This window comes from Caretta caretta, chromosome 12 (assembly GCF_965140235.1).
Source record: "Caretta caretta isolate rCarCar2 chromosome 12, rCarCar1.hap1, whole genome shotgun sequence".
Lineage (NCBI taxonomy): Eukaryota > Metazoa > Chordata > Testudines > Cheloniidae > Caretta > Caretta caretta.
The window spans coordinates 3,094,135-3,115,878 of NC_134217.1; the positions used below are offsets into that span (position 1 = coordinate 3,094,135).

General features: G+C 48.3%; 1 protein-coding gene across 11 annotated transcripts in view; it reads left to right on the forward strand.

Moving 5' to 3' along the window:
* Nucleotides 1-20,340: 20,340 nt before the first annotated feature.
* Nucleotides 20,341-21,744, forward strand: part of HYDIN (HYDIN axonemal central pair apparatus protein) — a 451,680-nt gene continuing 450,276 nt past the window's right edge. For 10 of the 11 annotated variants that reach the window (XR_012664515.1, XR_012664516.1, XM_048816820.2 and 7 more), the window contains exon 1: nucleotides 20,341-20,433. The gene's annotated coding sequence lies outside the window, so the exon portion shown is untranslated. Of the gene's footprint in view, nucleotides 20,434-21,591; nucleotides 21,654-21,744 lie in introns of all 11 variants that reach the window. The other variant, XM_075118257.1, reaches the window with a different exon arrangement.

The following is a 21,744-nucleotide window of genomic DNA, read 5'->3' on the forward strand; positions in this document are numbered from 1 at the left end:
TCCTTAAACCTGGGCCAATCTCCTTGTTGGAGTCTCAGTGTCTGGTGGGGTCAGGAGAAGGGCCCAATATGTGTCCACTCTGTCTGTTTTATACCCTCAATCCATGTGCTTGGGCAGCACAAGTCCAGGCATGTCTGGAGGGCATTGCTGAGTCTCTCCAAGCAAGGTTGAGCAATTCCCCTGGTGTGGTCTCATGTAGGTGAGTCATTGCATTGTAGCTCCCTTGCTGGACCACAGCTGTTGATGGTTGTTTGACAGCCTGCTGTTAGCCGACGGCCAAGGATGTTTGGTGAGGTGCCAGCTATGCCCGTTTATACCATCCGTGACTTTAACCACTAGGACGCACTGTCCCTTCGTGGCGGGCAGCCCGGGCTAGGCTGACGGATGCCCCAAGGTCCTAACCACCCGTGACTTTAACTGCTAGAGCTCAGAGCTCCTTCGCAGCGGGCAGTCAATACTGACTGACAGGTGCCCCAATGGCAGCACTAAGAGCCTCTCCACACCCGTGACTTTAACTGCTAGAGCTCAGAGCTCCTTCGCAGCGGGCAGCCAGGATTGACTGACAGGTGCCCCAAGAGTTTGCCCCGTGGAGGCGGCACAACTCAACGCTAGGCTCTTAGTACTCTCACCTAATGGCCAGGCTTTAGAGCCAAAACGGCTGAGGTTCTTTAATTGTGTTGGCTGCTTTACAGTAAATCAGAGAAAACAAGTCAGGCTTATGCACAAATGGTTACCAAAATTTATTAAGCTAGATTCTAATCATGTGGTTACAAAATTGCTAGTGCCTACTTATTTAAATGTAGAGATGTTACACACACAAACAAGTTACAAAACTGAAGCCACAATCCCAAAGAAAGAAAACAAAGTATAGAGTTCTATTTCAAAATATGTGTACACTAAAGATAGGAGATCAGGTGTGGGTGCTTCTTACCCTCCTTGCATGTCTCGATTCCAGCGGTGCCAAGCCAGGATCGGTCACTCAATTCCGCGGAAAGACGAATAAGGGACAAGGCGTAGGGACCCTCTTAGCTGCAGAAGCCTTGGGAGGCTGTCACTTATCTGACCAGCAGATAGATAGTGAAAAGCACTCAAAAATCATGGTGCTGTAGGTCCCCTACTTATACCTCTGTACTCCTTTATTCTCTTTCTCCTTTCTTATGCCAAATTGAGGCTGGTCTGTCGGGGTGACGCCAGCTTTCGCAAGAGTAGTTTACACTTGCAAGGGAGAGAAACAATAAGTTTCGACTACTGGACATTTCTTTTATCAGGGTAAATATTTTCCCACCTAGGATGTTGGTGTGTGTGCATCACGCTATTTAGTAGGGGCTAAGAGCCATGTCTGTCACAGGGCCTCTGCCTGCTGTGAGCTTAATCGTTGTATCTGCTCCCAGAGGCACATTGTAGCAGCACACCTGTGCTTTCACAGCTTCAAAGGCTGAGCTGGAATATATGTTAAGTGCCCTGTTCCGGCTTCCTCCTGTGTTTCCAGCAATGCTGGTCTGAGGGGGGGGGGGCTGGCTGTCTGGCTACACCTGCCCGGGTGTTCGTTACTTTCCTTGCTGTTGCCTCTGGGGAGCTAATATCTGGCTGATTCCCCAATTTACAGCACGTTTCAGGGACACCCACACTACACAAAAAGAACGAGGAGTGTTTGGGGCACCTTGGGGACGAACACATTTATTTGGGCATAAGCTGTCATGGGCTAAAACCCACTTCATCGGATGCATGCAGTGGAAAATACAGTAGGAAGATATATATACACAGAGAACATGAAAAAAATGGGTGTTGCCATACCAACGAGACCAATCAATTAAGGTGAGCTATTATCAGCAGGAGAAAAAAACCTTTTGTAGTGATAATCAGGATGGCCCATTTCAAGCAGTTGACAAGAGGGTGTAAGTAAAAGTAGAGGGGAAAAAATTAGCATGGGGAAATAGTTTTTACTTTGTGTAATGACCCATCCACTCCCAGTCTTTATTCAAGCCTAATTTAATGGTGTCCAGTTTGCAGATTAATTCCAATTCTGCAGTTTTTCGTTGGACTGGTTTTTGAATGTTATAATTCTTGATGTCTGAGGAAGAAGCCCTTGAGGAATTCCAGCAATTTCCACCCCACCATCAACCTCAGCCTGGACCAGTCCACACAAGAGATCCACTTCCTGGACACTACAGTGCTAATAAGCAATGGCCACATACACACCACCCTATACTGGAAACCTACTGACCGCTATGCCTACCTACATGCCTCCAGCTTCCATCCAGACCACACCACACGATCCATTGTCTACAGCCAAGCTCTAAGATACAACCACATTTGCTCCAATCCCTCAGACAGGGACAAACACCTACAAGATCTCTATCAAGTGTTCTTACAACTACAATACCCACTGGCTGAAGTGAAGAAACAGGTTGACAGAGCCAGAAGAGTACCCAGAAGTCACCTACTACAGGACAGTCCCAACAAAGAAAGTAACAGAACGCCACTAGCCATCACCTTCAGCCCCCAACTAAAACCTCTCCAATGCATCATCAAGGATCTACAACCTATCCTGAAGGATGACCCATCACTCTCACAGATCTTGGGAGACAGGCCAGTCCTTGCTTACAGACAGCCCCCCAACCTGAAGCAAATACTCACCAGCAACCACACAACAAAAACACTAACCCAGGAACCTATCCTTGCAACAAAGCCCGTTGCCAACTCTGTCCACATATCCATTCAAGGGACACCATCATAGGACCTAATCACATCAGCCACACCATAAGAGGCTCGTTCACCTGCACATCTACCAATGTGATATATGCCATCATGTGCCAGCAATGCCCCTCTGCCATGTACATTGGCCAAACCAGACAATCTCTACGAAAAGAATAAATGAACACAAATTGGACATCAAGAATTATAACATTCAAAAATCAGTCAGAGAACCTCCCTGATCACTCAATTTCAGTCCTAAAAGTCGCAATTCTCCAACAAAAAAATGGAAAAACAGACTCCAACGAGAAACTGCAGAATTGGAATTAATTTGCAAACTGGACACCATTAAATTAGGTTTCAGAGTAGCAGCCGTGTTAGTCTGTATTCGCAAAAAGAAAAGGAGTACTTGTGGCACCTTAGAGACTAACAAATTTACTTGAGCATAAACTTTCGTGAGCTACAGCTCACTTGAATGAAGACTGGGAGTGGATGGGTCACTACACAAAGGAAAAATTATTTCCCCATGCTAATGCCCCCCCCCCCACACTGTTACTCACACCTTCTTGTCAACTGTTGGAAATGGGCCATCCTGATTATCACTACAAAAAGGTTTTTTTCTCCCGCTGATTATAGCCCACCTTAATTGATTGATCTCGTTACAGTTGGTCTGGCAACATCCATTGTTTCACGTTCTCTGTGTATATAGCTTCGTCCTGTATTTTCCACTGCACGCATCCGATGAAGTGGGTTTTAGCCCACGAAAGCTTATGCCCAAATACATTTGTTAGTCTCTAAGGTGCCACAAGGACTCCTCGTTTTTTTTGCTGATACAGGCTACCACTCTGAAACCTGTCACCATACTACACAATTCTCATAACTTCATATGCATTAATGCTATGCATATATGGATAGAGAAATGACTTTCAGCAGATCATAACCTTTCCCCTGATACCTTACAAGGCATGCTTTATACATAAGACCACGATTATATGAAAATGAGGTATATGGGGATTACAGCATGCTCCACCAAGGTATAGAATGAACAGCAGGGTCCTAAGTAAGTATTATTATCTCCATTTTACAGGCAGGGAAAACAAGATACAATGAGGCTAAGTGACTTGCCCAAAGCAGCATGGGAGGTCAGTGGCAGAACAGTGATTCGAGCTCAGGTTTTCCCAGTTTATAGCCCCATGCTCAGTCCAGTAGCTTGTGCTGCCTTCATGTGATGGGGTGGAGTGGGATCACTGGGGGCCCTAGACAGCTCCTGCCCCAGTTTTTGTAGGGAACTCCACTGAGCTGGACAGGGTAGGACAGGTTCAGGTTGCCTGAGAAAGTGACTACTCTTCCCAGGGATGCTCTGAGAGTTAGGGGTAAAAGACCCTGGCTAGGGCTGGTGGGTGAGGGTCCCTGCAAGGGGAACTCCTGAAGGAGTGGCGAGCAGGAGTTCATTCTTCATCACTGGCTAGCTCTGCTCGAGCTAGTCTGCTAAAAATAGCAGTGTGGCTATTGCAGCTCGGGTGGCCAGGGTCTAGTTTCCCACTACAAGCCCACCCAACCCTTGGGATGAGAGCTTGGGTGCCCCACAATTCTGTTCTTAGTGTGCTAACTAAAGAAGCGCTGGTGCGAGTCTGTCTGTCTGTCTGGGCTGGGAAGCTTGCACCCTCCTGCACTGTAGACATACCCCCATCTCCTAAACCCTGCTGGGGCCAGGCTTCACTGAGATACTGCTGACCACGATTTGCCCTGTCTGCGCTGAATCAGCTAACTTGCCCCTGCCCTGTGTGTTCCAATACAGTCCAGTCCTCAAATGAAGCCCAGCCCTTTGGAAAGAGCTGAGCTGCTTGCTGAGCCCGAATTAATCAGAGCAAGATCGGATTCCAGGCCCTGGCCCTGCAGGCAGTTCTGCCCGTTGATAGTTTTACTCACCTGAGGAGTCCCATGGAAGTGAATGAGGCAAGGAAAGTGGCACACGTGAGTGTGTCCTTGCAGGACTGGGGCCCTGGTGGGAGCTGTCAGCAAGAGCTCAAAGGGACATGGGATCACAGCTCAAAAAGGAGGTGGGACCTGTTTTATCTGCAGGTCAAGTAACCAGAGCTGGGATTTCTTTCCTAAAGGAATTAGGCACCTGCAATGCAAATCCCATTGAAACTGAATGGGGTTTGAGTGCCAGACTCCCTTAGGCCCTGATGAAGATGGGTCCCGGTATGTTTGGGGTTTGCTCGTAGGTTTGTGTTACTAGTCTGCTGGTGCCCAGTGGCTGAGGGAGGCCAGAGGGGCTCAAGAGACCAGAGCTTTTTCAGTTGAATCACAGTAAAGCAATACACACTCCTTGCTCTCTTTGATAACAAACCTGGTGAAGGGAGGGGAAACGCCCATGGTGCCCCCATCCAGCTGCTCTCCATCTTGCTCCCCTTTCATTTGTGATTACTGGTGAGTGTCTTTATAACATGGCCTCTTTTATTTAGCACGACTTCACCTGCTCTGGCTGCTTATTGCCAACCTGAAATCCTCCTCTTCCTCCATCTCGGGGCTCATCATCATTGCCATGCTCTCGCTCTAGTGGGGAGAGGGACAGAGTCAGAAGGGGTCACTGGTTGACAGCTGATGGCTCCTTTATGTTTCCATCTGTCTCTCTTTTTCTTCTAATGAGATCAAGTGCCTGAGTGCACTGGAAAGAATTCCAGTGTGGGAGGAAATCATAAACGGGCACACAAGTCCGTGCTTTCATCCTTGGCAGAGAGGATTCTCAAATCAAACCTGCACCCTCTTGATCTGCTCACAGAACAGCCTTCACAAAGGGAAACCAAAGGTGCATGCCACAACAGAAGCAGCTGCTAATTGCCCCAGAAATGCAGCAACACTGAAGCCAGGCAATTTCATTTAATAGATCTCCTAACTTAGCTACACAGAGGGAAGCTCTGCCTTTAATGATCATTCTTCATAATTATCCAGGGACTAAGATAAGCCTTGGCATTCCTCAGTGCCTGTTTTTAACATTGCTATGGCAGCAGCCACCCAGTGTCCCAGCACCGTAGCTATTTTAATGATCTCAGATGGCTTCATTATTTCGTGCCTTTCTGATGTACAGAAGATCCAGACCTGATGATTTATTGTTCTTTCATTTTACGCCCTCTCCCGCCCCTTTGCATTTCAGAGACTTTTCCTGGCTGCTGAGGCCTCACCTTGACTACCCAGCCAGTCGTTCGGTTTCTGAATCACTGCAATGAATGTGGGGATATTTCTCCCAAGGAGAGGCTGCAGCACGTCTGGAGGAGCTGGTTACATCACTGGTGCCTTGAGTTCATGATTGTTCTTGCTTTGTGTAGTGGGGGGAGGTATTCTGGAATCTGATCTGAAGGAAAACTAGGGATTTATTTTAAAAAACTAGGGCTTGGTCCTACAAGTTTTGTGGGCAGGAAAGGTAACCCACACCTATGCAGTGTGGCACTCTGTCTCCCCCTAGTGGTGGCTGGGTTACATAAAGGTTGATAAAAAGAAAAGGAGGACTTGTGGCACCTTAGAGACTAACCAATTTATTTGAGCATGAGCTTTCGTGAGCTACAGCTCACTTCATCAGATGTATACCGTGGAAATACAGACTAACACGGCTGTTCCTCTGAAACCTGTCATAAAGGTTGATGAACCTGCTACTGCCTGGGCCAACAGAGCATGGCCTTCACACTCACCTGCCAACACATACTTGTATTGTTGTTGTTACTTCTTGATACTTCCTGCAATGCACATATATTCGCTACATGCTTATTCTTTCCAAGCACTGTTATTTTAGCCTTTTGACTCATCTATGCATTTCATAATTTTTATTTCTCTCTTACGCTTAAATTTAATTCTTTGAGTAATGAGCTCTAAAATGCTTAGCCTGTCCTGGCTGGAGTAATTATCCCTCTCAGCTCAGGCAGTACAGGCTCATCCTTTAAGATCCGGAAATCCCTGCCACCAACAACATGCAGGATCTGGCCCATAGATGTTACTATTTAATCCATATGGGCCAGACCTGAAGCCCTTTTCTTGGGTAAATTGCTATTGACTTGGGGTTTTGCCTGAGCAAAAGCTTAGGCCCTGATTCTGTAATTGGATCTGCTCGCTTGAGTTCCTGCTCCACTTTGACTCTCTATTCATTTCAGTGGGGAAGCCACGTGTGCAGGGGTCTGCAGCAATGTTCTCTCTAATTTTTTCCATCCATGTGCGGAATGAATTTTGTTATGTGCACCATATTGAGGTAATGTGCAGATGTGTGCCACCAACAGAAACATAAAAACCTACATATAATATATATTTTTTAAAAATTACCATAGGGATAATTACTCCAGCCAGGACAGGCTAAATATTTTAGAACTCACTACTCAAAGAATTAAATTTAAGTGTAAGAGAGAAATAAAAATTATGAAATGCATAGATGAGTTAAAAAACTAAAATAACAGCACTTTGAAAGAATAAGCATGTAGCGAATATATGTGCATTGCAGGAAGTATCAAGAAGTAACAACAACAATAATACAAGGCTATCTGTCCGGCACTAACTCCCCGAGAGATTTTTAAAAGGAAATAGATCCTGGGTTATTTCTCATGAGAGCACCAAAGGGCCTGTTACAACCAGCCTCAGGAGCTCCTTTCCATGTGATATAGCAGGTAAAAGCCAGGTCTGGGATTAACCCAGCCAGGTACCGTACCGCCTTGGAACAAGACGGGGCTGGAGCTCTCCCTATAGAGCAGCCCTGAGCAATTAATCCAGCAGTGCTAAGGGTCAGAAAGCTTCACTCTGATTCCTGTTCACCAAGAATTTCGAGCTGATTGACAACCTGCCAACCTGAAGCATATTCTCACCAGCAACTACACACCACACCGTACTAACTCTAACTCAGGAACCAATCCATACAACAAACCTCGATGCCAACTCTGCCCACATATCTACAACAGAGACACTATCACAGGACCTAACCAGATCAGCCACACCATCACCGGTTCATTCACCTGCACGTCCATCAATGTAATCTACGCCATCATGTGCCAGCAATGCCCCTTTGCTGTACATCAGCCAAACTGGACAGTCCCTATGTAAAAGGATAAATAGACACAAATCAGATATTAGGAATGGCAATATACAAAAACCTGTAGGAGAACACTTCAACCTCCCTGGACACACACTAGCAGATTTAAAGGCAGCCATCCTGCAGCAAGAAACCTTCAGGACCAGACTTCAAAGAGAAACTGCTGAGCTTCAGTTCATTTGCAAATTTGACACCATCAGTCACCACCACCATTAAACAAGACTGTGACTGGCTCGCCAACTACAAAAGCAGTTTCTCCTCCCTTGGTGTTCACAACTCAACTGCTAGAAGAGCACCTCATCCTCCCTGATTGAACTAACCTCGTTATCCCTCGCCTGATTCTTGCTTGCCTCTGGAAATTTCCACTACATGCATCTGATGAAGTGGGTATTCACCCACAAAAGCTTATGCTCCAATATGTCTTTGAGTCTATAAGGTGCCACAGGAGTCTTTGCTGCTTTTACAGATCCAGACTAACACGGCTACGCCTCTGATACTTAAGTTTGTAAGGGCACTGAAAGTGTTAAGATCAGCTTAAAATGCATTTCGCTTTTCTTTCATTTGACCAAATCGGACTTGTTGTTCTTTGACCTATAATTGCTTAAAATCTATCTTTTGTAGTTAATAAATTTGTTTGTTTATTCTACCTGAAGCAGTGCATTTGGTCTGAAGCATGTCAGAGACTCCCCTTGGGATAACAAGCCTGGTACATATCAATTTCTTTGTTAAATTGACAAACTCATATAAGCTTGCAGCGTTCAGTGGGCATAACTGGACGCTGCAAGACAGAGGTTCCTAGGGTTGTGTCTGGGACTGGAGATATTGGCTCGTATCATTCGCTTGCACAATCCGAGCAGTGGCTGGCCAAAAGTGCCTCAGTCATGTATCTGGGAGCAGCTTACAAACCAGAGGCTGTGCATGAACAGCCCAGGAGTGGGGGTTCTCACAGCTGAGCAGGATAAGATTGGCTCCAAGAGTCGAGGATTGGAGTGATCTTGCATATCACCAGTCAAGATAACACCAGGGGAACATCACAACCAGATATGAAGAAAAAGTTTGTGGGGCTTCCTTATGGTTCTTCACCTCCAAACTTGTACACTTCAGCTGGTATGCCATCTGGCCTGGCTGCCTTGTTGGTCTTGATTTGCATAATGTCTTGTGTTACTTCTTCGAGGGTAGGGGGGGTCAGCAAGAGATTCTCTTTCACATTGTTGAGGTATAAATTCAATAGTGGCATCAGAGACGGTTGACTCGTGGTTCAAGAGTAACTCAAAATGCACCTTCCATCTGACTTTGATGGCTTCACTGTCCTTAAAATACGTTGACATGTCTTGGGCTCAGAGTGGTGTGGGACCATGGGAGCATGGACTGTAAATGGCCCTTATTGCCTGAAAAAAACTCCTCATGTCATGTTTATCAGTGTAAAGCTCAATCTCCTTGGCCTTTTCTTGCTACCATTTTTGATGTCGCAGATTTTCCTTTGGGCTTCAGCTTTGAGTTGCTTGTATGACTCTTTCTTCTGCTGGTGTAATATGTCATTTTGCCATATGCAATGAGGTTTTCTTTTCTGGTCGAGCAGTCCCTGAATCTCAGCATCAGTCTCATCAAACCAATCTTGGTAACGGCGAGTGACATAGCCAATGGACTTAGCACATGCTGAGAGAATGTATAAGACCACCTGGAGAAACCCTCGCTCCAGGCATTAACACCTTCTTGACTATGTTATTGTCAGAGCTCGAGATCAGAAGAATGTCCGCATCATGAGGGCCATGCATGGAATTGATGACTGTTGGACAGACCATTGCTTTGTTAGATCTATCATGAATTTCCAGATTGCCTGAAGACATCATAAGCAGGCAAAATCAGTATGAAAGGAATTCAACATCAAGTCCCTTCAAGATATAGTGACTTGGGGGAAACTTCAGCAGTATTTTCAAGAGAGGTTTGCTGCTATGCCTACAGTTGATGATTATAATGAAAATTTCTGGAAGGGATTAAAGGCTGCCATTCTCTCGGCAATGGGGACTCTAGGAGCTACTGTGATAAATACTAATAAGGTTCACATTCCCAAACTGCATAGTGTTCAGATCTGGACTTTTTTTTTTAAATTTCAGGCCTACATCTGCCTTGAAATAGGTTACGCAGCGCTTACAAATTTGCCATTCCCTGTCCAGTGAGAACTGCAGAACAAGAATAAAATAGGTACAGAATGTGCTGGGTACAGCTGGTGCATCAGGAACTCTCCACTCATTCAGTACCAACTGCCAGGACAGAGGGGGAGCAATGCTGACAGCCAGGCACCTGCACAAGTGTGTCCCACCAATATACTAGGTCTCATTTTGGAGGCACAATATACTCCTTCCCTCAAATGCTGTCAGCTGCAAAAATAATCTACTCTGAAGTGATTTTTTCCAGAAATTAAACACTGCTGGCAGAATATACAAAACACCTATGCAAGTCCAAGGGCTTTATGTGCAAATACTGACTGAATCCAGCAAAACAGCAGTATGCAATAAAAGTCTTCTGTAGGGAAAGAGCAAATAACTACCCTATCTTCTGTTTAATTTTAAGGGGTCCTATGCAGCCTTCTTGACATAGGGTACTTCACTTCTCCTCTGATTTCTATGACCTTTGCCTGAGCGGAATAAGGCTCTAGACTGGAGCTTGGCCTTGCTTCCCAATATGAACTAATAAAAGCAACAGGGTAGGCTTAGAAGTGTAACCCATGCTAAAACGGTGTGGCTGTTTGTCTCCCTCTAGTGGCAAAAACAAGTCTGAAGCTTTGTGAGTCTGCTATTGCCTCTAACCCTGTGGCTTCCAAATTTTTTAGCGCCACGGCTCTTCACAGCCAAATACTGTGGTTTTTTACCCAATTCAAGACATTAGATTCAAAAATTCAGGCCACCAGATTCAAGAGGGACACTAGAGTTTGGATGGTTTTGCACATTTGTTCAGCTATAGATGGTTTGTTTACATAATATGATCTACTCTGGGTTCTTAAAACTATAATTTGAAAATGTAGATTTTTTGGCATGCTCAGACACAGCCTAAGATTTTAGTGAGAAGAATGGGACTGTTTAAATAAAAGTTCTTCAGCTATTGTACCTGCTTGGACAAATCTCCTGACACAGAAACTGAGCCACGTGGGCTGTGTGAGGGGATGAGTCATGCCTGAACTGGAGCCTGACTGAGTCACATGCAGGGATGAGTCATTCCTGTGTTAGGTTCCAGCCAATCCACAAGCCAGCAGCTGGTCTGGTGACACACAGGACAGGCATATAAACCTCACAGGAGCCATACCAGTTCAGTCTGCTCAATGTCATGTCATGGTTTGGAACTCTCCTCTGCTTGATAGTGGTTCCAGGCTCCCCTGCCCCTAACCTGCTCCAGCCCTGCTTTTTTCCTAGTCCAGCCTTGTCCCTAGTCCTGCTCTTGCTCCAGTCGAGCTCCCAGCCGTACTCTTGCCTTGTTCCAACTCCCCTCTTGACCTCTGCCAACTGCCACCACTCTGACAAGTAAACCTAACCGGCACTGCTCCAACCACTAAGCATGACCATGCTCCCCTTGGGTTCTGATGCTATCATTGTGGATTAATCAAGCTGCAGTGCAAAATATTGACTCTTCTTAACTTCTTCTATCCACTAGTCCTGGATATGAGCCACAAAATGTACCCATCATCGTATTGTCTGCTTTTCTTCTTTTTCCATCCAACTTGATTACAATCTTCTTCACTTGAGCGTATGCTGCATTGTAGGCTTAGCACTTGGTAAAAACCATTCCATTACAAAGATACACCTGTTTCTCTTTCACTCCCCTTCCTCGATCTGCTGGTGCTGCAGCTGGCATAGGCGGGAGCCTCTCTTTGCCCTTTGCTGTAGTGGGGGGTTTGCTGCAGAGCGGTTTCCTGCTGAATGCTTCCCCCAGCAGGGAAGCTCTTTGCTGGAGACCCAGGGCACAGAGAGACTCTACCAGCAGCTGCAGTAGGAGTGTCAGATGCAGACCCTATAGATAAGATGCAGGTGATTTTTTAAGCCTAGTTTAATAGTCTCTTAATTAAGAAAACAAAAGCAGGCAGATGGATTAAATTTTTTTCCCAAGCACTCATGACTCCCTCATGCACATGTGATGAGCCACACAGACAGCAATGGCTCACAGTTCTGGGAGTACTGCTCTAAGGAAATGGTTTAGCCCTTTAGCTCAAACAATCTAGACTCATGTTTTTAGCGATTGGTCCCTGTGGGCTGTATAGGGTTTGGGTGGGGGAGGGATGTTCAGAAGGATTTAATTTTTATGATGAATTTCAAAACTTAACATAGTATCACACTGGTCAGTTTACATCTGTGCAGCAATCCTTTAATGCAGGGGTGAGCAAACTTTTTGGCCCAAGAGCCACATCTGGGTATGGAAATTGTATGGCGGGCCATGAATGCTCACAAAATTGGGGGTTGGGGTGAGGGCTCCAGCTGGGGGTGCGGGCTCTGGGGTGGGGCCAGAAATGAGGAGTTCAGTGTGTGAGAGGGAGCTCCGGGCTGGGGCAGGGGTGCAGGAGGGTGGGACCGAGGGGTTCAGAGGGCAGGAGGGGGGATCAGGGCTGGGGCTGGGGGTTGGGGCACAGGAGGGAGTCAGGGGTGCAGGCTGCAGGAGGCACTTACCTCAAGCAGCTCCCGGAAGCAGCGGCATGTCTGGCTCCTATGCCAGGTGGTTCTGCGCGCTGCCCCATCTGCAGGTGCTGCCCCTGCAGCTCCCATTGGCCGCGTTTCCCAGCCAATGGGAGCTGCGGGGGCGGTGCTTGCGGCAGGGGCAGCGTGCGAAGTCCCCTGGCTGCCCCTACACGTAGAAGCCAGAGTGTGGGACATGCTGCTGCTTTTGGGAGCTGTGTGGAGCGGGCGCAAGCCCTGGAACCCACTCCTCAGCAGGGGCTCGAGGGCCAGATTAAATCAACTGAAGGGCCGGATGTGGCTTCCAGGCCGTAGTTTGCCCACCCCGGCTTTAATGGATGGAATTGGAACTGCTAAACACTGTGGCAGAGGCCTGGTACTGCTAACAGTGAATAGAGATTCTGCTTTAGCTTGTGTTGGAGATTTTGTTTCTGGAGCGCCCTTACTCAAAATTATAGGTTAGCCCTTTGAGCTTTATTGATCCTGTCTGCACTGCATGCATATCTGCCTGGCACTAACTGAGCTCCCAAAGTCCTGTTACAGCACATACTAATGATTGATTAGCTGGAGAGTAGTCTCATGGGTTGTTCCAAAGGCCTGGTCAGAAATCTGGACATGTGCTCAGGACATTAAAACTGTGATTGCTAGTGGGAGGATTCATGGAGGAAAATAGCAGTCTCCATAAGGAATGAAAGGTGAGTTATTCAGATAGGCATTTGTTTCATGTCTCCTGAGTAGAAAATGCTCAGTATATTCTTTCCTATGTGGAAGGAACACTGTGAGCTTCATGTCTCCTCTTGGATTTCCTTTAAACAGTTAGACTGGATCCTGACAGCATTTTACTTTCAAAATCCATCAGTTTGTCTAAAAAAACCACAAACCACTCTTCATGCAACACCTACAAAAGCCAGCCTGAGGGATAGCAAAGAGAACTTCAGTAAATGGTAAAAGGCTATTATTTGTTTAATACCTAACAAATTCCAATAAGAGAATATCTTATGTTTTTGGGCAGGATAGCTATTGGCTCCTGAATCTTACACAAGGTTGGATCCTGGACTTGCAGAATTCCTTCACCCCTGTTGTGTAGCCCCATGATTTTGTTTATTTTGTCAATGTCATGCCTGGATGTGGTGTTGCAATCTCTGAGACCCACAGGACCAGCTGGGAGAAGGTGAATCCTGGGGGGTGTGCGTGTCACCAGTGGGACCATGCTAAGGCACCGAAAGCATCCATCACCATCTGATATGTGAAGGGAAATGTTTCAGAGGAACAGCCGTGTTAGTCTGTATTCGCAAAAAGAAAAGGAGTACTTGTGGCACCTTAGAGACTGGACCCATGGAAAAGAAGCCCTTGAGGAATTCCACCATGATTTCAACAATTTCCATCCCACCACCAACCTCAGCCTGGTCCAGTCCACACAAGAGATCCACTTCCGGGACACTACAGTGCTAATAAACAATGGCCACATAAACACCACCCTATACCGGAAACCTACTGACCGCTATTCCTACCTGCATGCCTCCAGCTTTCACCCTGACCACACCACACGATCCATCGTCTACAGCCAAGCTCTGCGATACAACCGCATTTGCTCCAACCCCTCAGACAGAGACAAACACCTACAAGATGTCTGTCAAGCTTTCTTACAACTACAATACCCACCTGCAGAAGTAAAGAAACAGATTGATAGAGCCAGAATTGTTCCCAGAAGTTACCTACTACAGGACAGGCCTAACAAAGAAAATAACAGAATGCCACTAGCGGTCACCTTCAGCCCCCAACTAAAACCCCTCCAACGCATTATTAAGGATCTACAACCTATCCTAAAGGATGACCCAACACTCTCACAAGTCTTGGGAGACAGGCCAGTCCTTGCCTACAGACAGCCCCACAACCTGAAGCAAATACTCACCAACAACCACATACCACACAACAGAACCACTAACCCAGGAACTTATCCTTGCAACAAAGCCCGTTGCCAATTGTGCCCACATATCTATTCAGGGGACACCATCACAGGGCCTAATAACATCAGCCACACTATCAGAGGCTCGTTCACCTGCACATCCACCAATGTGATATATGCCATCATGTGCCAGCAATGCCCCTCTGCCATGTACATTGGTCAAACTGGACAGTCTCTACGTAAAAGAATAAATGGACACAAATCAGATGTCAAGAATTATAACATTCATAAACCAGTCGGAGAACACTTCAATCTCTCTGGTCACGCAATCACAGACATGAAGGTCGCTATCTTAAAACAAAAAAACTTCAAATCCAGACTCCAGCGAGAAACTGCTGAATTGGAATTCATTTGCAAATTGGATACTATTAATTTAGGCTTAAATAGAGACTGGGAGTGGCTAAGTCATTATGCAAGGTAGCCTGTTTCCTCTTGTTTTTTCCTACCCCCCCCCCCCCGCAGATGTTCTGGTTTGACTTGGAGTTAAACTTGGAGAGTGGTCAGTTTAGACGAGCTATTGCCAGCAGGAGAGTGAGTTTGTGTGTGTATGGGGGTGGGGGGGATGTGAGAAAACCTGGATCTATGCAGGAAATAGCCCGACTTGATTATGTAAAGAGTTGTCACTTTGGATGGGCTAGCACCAGCAGGAGAGTGAATTTGTGTGGGGGGGTGGAGGGTGAGAAAACCTGGATTTGTGCTGGAAATGGCCCACCTGTTGATCACTTTAGATAAGCTATTACCAGCAGGACAGTGGGGTGGGAGGAGGTATTGTTTCATATTCTCTGTGTGTATATAAAGTCTGCTGCAGTTTCCACGGTATAACATCTGATGAAGTGAGCTGTAGCTCACGAAAGCTCATGCTCAAATAAATTGGTTAGTCTCTAAGGTGCCACAAGTCCTCCTTTTCTTTTTGTGAAGGGAAATAAAATTCTCATAGCTCAGGCACTGGGCTGGGATTCAGCAGCTCTGGGTGTAAGCCCCAGCTCTGGCACAGACTCCCTTTCTCAGCTGGGGCAAGTCACTGGATCTCCCTGTAGAGCAGTAGCTGCTCTTGGGGCCAGGGGCTGTCTCTTACTTGGGGTGCGCACAGCGGGGCCTCGGGCTCCGCTGTCATCCAAAGAAGCACAGAGCTGGCAGGGACCCCAGGAGGTCACTTAGTCCAGCCCCCTGTGCACAGTCTCCCTCCCAGTACCGGATTTACCATGGCGCCCTAGCGCCAGGCCCAAGCTCAGAAGGGGCCCATAACACTCCCTTCCTCCCCTCTGGCAGCGCTGCAGAAATGGATCCTCGGAGCAGCAGGGATCCAGCCTGGGAGCTGAGAGCCCCCCGGGGCCCTGGGAATTGTAGTTTCTTGGCCAGCTCCCTGCCTATAGTGCATTTCCCATTTCCCAGCATTCCCTTGGCCACTATCCACAGGAAAGGGAGCCGGAGGGAGTGGGGAAGCTGAGACCCCATGTACTGCAGCTTGCTGTGAATGGGGAGCTGGCTGCTAGAAGGGGGTGGCGCTGTGAATGGGGAACACGTATGCCCAAGCAGTAGAAGGCTTTGGCCCAGATAGCACCCTCAGAAGACTTCCCCCTACTGGATTAGGGATGTTGGTGTGACCTTGCCTGGCAGCCCCCAAAGAAGGAACTGGGTGGACTAAATGGACAGTGCACCTCTCTATCTGAAGCCTAGCAAGGGAAGTATGTGGATCCCAACAGAAGTTAAAATGAAAAGTAAGGGAGGGGAAGAGGACCTAGGCAGCTTCAGATACAGTACAGGAGGATTTCCACTTCTGAGTCATGAAAGTAGAAATTGACTTTTCCTTTCCAGACTTATCTAACATTCAGAAAGGGAATCTAGCACCTGCCTTCCAGATTTGAACACCCTCAAAATTCAGGAGTGCTCAAGCTCAATTTGGGCAGCTGTTACTTAATTTCTCCAAATCAAATATGCTGATCCACTGTAATTTGCTGTAGAAAAAGTAGGATAAAATTGAGCAACAAATGCTGGGGTCTTCCCAGTGCTCACTAAGACTGGAATTGCTATTTTCAACAGCCGTTACCATTTTTAGTTTTGTTTGTTTAAAAGGAAGACAGTATTATTGCATTGGCAAATTCCCCATAGAAATGAAGAGTGGAACAAAAGAATAATAAAGACACCTCAACTTTTCCTCATTTATGTAGGGCAGTCTTATAATATGGATCCAGATATCCTCCAATCACACAAACTGAAAATTGTTCCACTTTACTGCAGTTCTATAACCATGCGGGAACCAGTCCTGTCTGTGTTCTGTGCACATCCTGAATTCAGAAGGGCCTTGCTTTTGTGACCACACTACCAGATATTTTCAGCCCTTGTAAGCGAAGCAGGTTTGCATTTGGTAAGTGGGTGGGAAGCCTCTCAGAAAAAGTTAGGTGCTAGAGGAGGTGTTGCTTATTCACTGGGTAATGTGAGGCCTTCCTGTTACCATAAACATAAACATAAAAAAGAAGCTTACAAGAAGTGGAAGGTTGGACATATGACCAGGGAAGAGTATAAAAATATTGCTCGGGCATGTAGGAATGTTATCAGGAGGGCCAAATCGCACCTGGAGCTGCAGCTAGCAAGAGATGTCAAGAGTAACAAGAAGGGTTTCTTCAGGTATGTTGGCAACAAGAAGAAAGCCAAGGAAAGTGTGGGCCCCTTACTGAATGAGGGAGGCAACCTAGTGACAGAGGATGTGGAAAAAGCTAATGTACTCAATGCTTTTTTTGCCTCTGTCTTCACTAACAAGGTCAGCTCCCAGACAGCTGCGCTGGGCATCACAGCATGGGGAGTAGATGGCCAGCCCTCTGTGGAGAAAGAGGTGGTTAGGGACTACTTAGAAAAGCTGGACGTGCACAAGTCCATGGGGCTGGACGAGTTGCATCCGAAAGTGCTAAAGGAATTGGCGGCTGTGATTGCAGAGCCATTGGCCATTATCTTTGAAAACTCGTGGCGAACGGGGGAAGTCCCAGATGACTGGAAAAAGGCTAATGTAGTACCCATGTTTAAAAAAGGGAAGAAGGAGGATCCTGGGAACTACAGGCCAGTCAGCCTCACCTCAGTCCCCAGAAAAATCATGGAGCAGGTCCTCAAAGAATCAATCCTGAAGCACTTACATGAGAGGAAAGTGATCAGGAACAGTCAGCATGGATTCACCAAGGAAAGGTGCCTGACTAATCTAATTGCCTTTTATGATGAGATTACTGGTTCTGTGGATGAAGGGAAAGCAGTGGATGTATTGTTTCTTGACTTTAGCAAAGCTTTTGACACGGTCTCCCACAGTATTCTTGTCAGCAAGTTAAAGAAGTATAGGCTGGATGAATGCACTATAAGGTGGGTAGAAAGTTGGCTAAATTGTCGGGCTCAACGGGTAGTGATCAATGGCTCCATGTCTAGTTGGCAGCCGGTATCTAGCGGAGTGCCACAAGGGTCGGTCCTGGGACCGGTTTTGTTCAATATCTTCATAAATGATCTGGAGGATGGTGTGGATTGCACCCTCAGCAAATTTGCAGATGATACTAAACTGGGAAGAGTGGTAGATACGCTGGAGGGCAGGGATAGGATACAGAGGGACCTAGACAAATTGGAGGATTGGGCCAAAAGAAATCTGATGAGGTTCAATAAGGATACGTGCAGGGTCCTGCACTTAGGATGGAAGAACCCAATGCACAGCTACAGACTAGGGACCGAATGGCTAGGCAGCAGTTCTGCGGAAAAGGACCTAGGGGTGACAGCGGACGAGAAACTGGATATGAGTCAGCAGTGTGCCCTTGTTGCCAAGAAGGCCAATGGCATTTTGGGATGTATAAGTAGGGGCATAGCCAGCAGATCGAGGGACGTGATCGTTCCCCTCTATTCGACATTGGTGAGGCCTCATCTGGAGTACTGTGTCCAGTTTTGGGCCCCACACTACAAGAAGGATGTGGATAAATTGGAGAGAGTCCAGCGAAGGGCAACAAAAATGATTAGGGGTCTGGAACACATGACTTATGAGGAGAGGCTGAGGGAACTGGGATTGTTTAGCCTGCAGAAGAGAAGAATGAGGGGGGATTTGATAGCTGCTTTCAACTACCTGAGAGGTGATTCCAGAGAGGATGGTTCTAGACTATTCTCAGTGGTAGAAGAGGACAGGACAAGGAGTAATGGTCTCAAGTTGCAGTGGGGGAGGTTTAGGTTGGATATTAGGAAAAACTTTTTCACTAGGAGGGTGGTGAAACACTGGAATGCGTTCCCTAGGGAGGTGGTAGAATCTCCTTCCTTAGAAGTTTTTAAGGTCAGGCTTGACAAAGCCCTGGCTGGGATGATTTAATTGGGGATCAGTCCTGCTTTGAGCAGGGGGTCGGATTAGATGACCTCCTGAGGTCCCTTTCAACCATGATATTCTATGATTATATGATACCATAGTAAAGGAGTGCACCATAGAATGCACTTTGCTCCCAGAGTCTAGAATGGGGTACTTTGCTTCTATACACTACCCATTAAAGACAACGAAAATACTCCCACTCACTTCAAGAGGCCTTGGACAGAACTGGTTATACACTCACTGTCTTCATAGGGTCCTGGTCCCACAGTGGAGCGGGTCCATGTGAGCTTGTTGCAGAGCTGCTGCTCAGGGATGGGAACTCCTGGCACCCCAGTCTCCAAAATCATTCAGGCTGCACTTTCTGCACGACTATGTGCTAGCTGAGGGGTGGGTGGGAATTCGTGGCCTCTGCTGCAGGTGATGGGCATCTCAGGTATATAAAGCCATGGCCTAGAGGAGGGAAGTGCATAACTGCAGAGTCTGCAGCTGCCTAGGGCCAGAGCTGAGGATTTAGAGTCCCTGGTGCCGCTGTTGCAAGGTTCAAGAATGCACGGCCTTGGAATAGCCACCCCTTCCTTGACTAGTAGCTGCAGTGATCTAAGGCTGGCCTCGGGCAATTGGCCCCATGGCTATAGCCAGAGAAGCTGCAGATGGCTTTGTGATACTGGGGGCCATTAAGCTAGAGCAGATAAAGAAACTGGAGTTAACCTCAAGGAACAGAGGTCACCAGTAGGAAAGGAATGTCAAGGGGAGCGGGGAAGGAGGAAGCAGGTCAGGCTTGCAGCGGCAAAATAGCCCTAGCTGGTCGGGGAGCATGTCCAAAGTAGAAAGGAAACTAGTATGGGGAGAGGTAGTGGTGACCAGGCAGTAGACTAGCATGTAGATGGGAGCAGAGGGAGAAAGGCTGGTGTGTTCAGATTCCCAAGGGCTAAGTCCTCACTTTGGGGAAATGGTGTTTGCAAGTGGCTTGCTCAAATGGCGGGATGGGCGCTGGGGAAGGGATTTGTCAGAATTGATCAGGTATCTGCTGGCTTTGGATCTTTGAGCTGAGACTAGGACCACACACAGTGACTGGTGACATAGGGTGGTACTGGAGACATGGCTAGAGAAGGGCTGAATGAGGAAGGAGATAAATCTGTGGGGAGTTTCTCTGATCACTATGAAAGTTCTGCTTACTGTGGACACTGGTAAATGCACATGGGTGTAGAGCGCAATGAGAAGAACTGGGGGCTGAGGGACCTGTGTATGGCAGTGCAGCTAGTCATGTAGAGGTGTGTGAGCAAAATGAAAAATGTCTCTGAGATTCAGGACCGGGGACACTAGGGCAGCAATGGCCCTGCCACACCAGGACCACACTCGGAGCCCACAGTGACGACTTAGGGGCCCACAAATATGTTTGGAGCCGGGGCCCACAAAAGGTTAATCCAGCTCTCCCCTCCCTATAACCTCCATTCATGACAATCAAATACAATGGGTGGGGGCCCCTTAAGAAGCTGTCCTCTCCTGCAGGGCCCCAAGCACCAGCCTCCGCCTCCTCCGTTGGGCCTCCGCCCTTGCCGGGGTCCCTACAGTTGCCATGGAGCCCAGAGCCTGCCGCTAAAGCTCCCTGCTGGAGGGCTGGCAGGCCCTGGTTGCTACGGGAACGAGGGTAACAGCCAGGGCTGGCGGCCAGAGCGGGAGAGGCTGTGGTGCTGGTGAGGCTGTTAAACAGGCTGCAGCAAGAGAGACTGAGCATGTAAGTGTCCAACCACGTCCCCCGTGGGAGCCGGGCCCCACTCTGCAGGGGATACCAGGGAGGGCTCAGCGCAGAGATGGGGGGCAGAGCTCCGGGGAGCCAGGCCCAGCTCTGCAGGGGATGCCTGGGGGGCTCAGCACAGAGACCGGGGGGAGTGGGCAGAGCTCCGGGGAGCCGGGCCCAGCTCTGCAGGGGATACCAGGGAGGGCTCAGTGCAGAGATGGGGGGCAGAGCTCCGGGGAGCCGGGCCCAGCTCTGCAGGGGATGCCAGGGAGGGCTCAGCACAGAGATGGGGGGCAGAGCTCCGGGGAGCCGGGCCCTGCTCTGCAGGGGATACCAGGGAGGGCTCAGTGCAGAGATGGGGGGCAGAGCTCCGGGGAGCCGGGCCCCACTCTGCAGGGGATGCCAGGGAGGGCTCAGTGCAGAGATGGGGGGGCAGAGCTCCGGGGAGCCGGGCCCAGCTCTGCAGGGGATGCCTGGGGGGCTCAGCACAGAGACCGGGGGGAGTGGGCAGAGCTCCGGGGAGCCGGGCCCTGCTCTGCAGGGGATACCAGGGAGGGCTCAGTGCAGAGATGGGGGGCAGAGCTCCGGGGAGCCGGGCCCAGCTCTGCAGGGGATACCAGGGGGGCTCGGCACAGAGACCGGGGGGAGTGGGCAGAGCTCTGGGGAGCCGGGCCCTGCTCTGTAGGGGATGCCAGGGAGGTTCTCAGCACACAGCTCCAGGCAGGGTCTGGATCTGGATGGATATATCCCCTACCCCAACTTGTGCAGGAGTCCCCAACCCCGCTCTTGGCATGTAATGGATGGACAGACTGTCCAGCTGCCCTTTGGGCACGGACGTGGCGGGGGTTAATGTTCCAGTATGCTGGCTGGCCAAGGGAGGGGTTGTTGGTAACATGTTTGAAGACCCAGGGGTACCTGATCGTAATACATAGGTGTGGCTAGGACCCTCAGCATGGAAAGCTGTGAGGGAAAGCAGTGGCCTCTCCCCCGGATGGCTCAGTTCAGTCCCAGAGATCCTAGGGTAGGAAGGGGGTGAGGCAGGTGCATTGGGGCTCACATTTATTGTTCCCTCCCCACCACCCCTGGGTATTCTGCACTCATGTTGATAGGATGTACTGCTGTATTAACACTCCTGGGGTGTCCTTTCTCCTCCAGAGAACCCACATTAAAGGGGGCCCTGAGGGTTGCTGCAGGAGGAGGGAGCCCGTAGAGCTCAGGTAAGCTGCAGGGTCCCCCAAAGTTGGGTTAGGTGCACAGGGCCACCATGCGATAGATCCACAAGATTCCTGTTAATCTCCAGGGAATTGT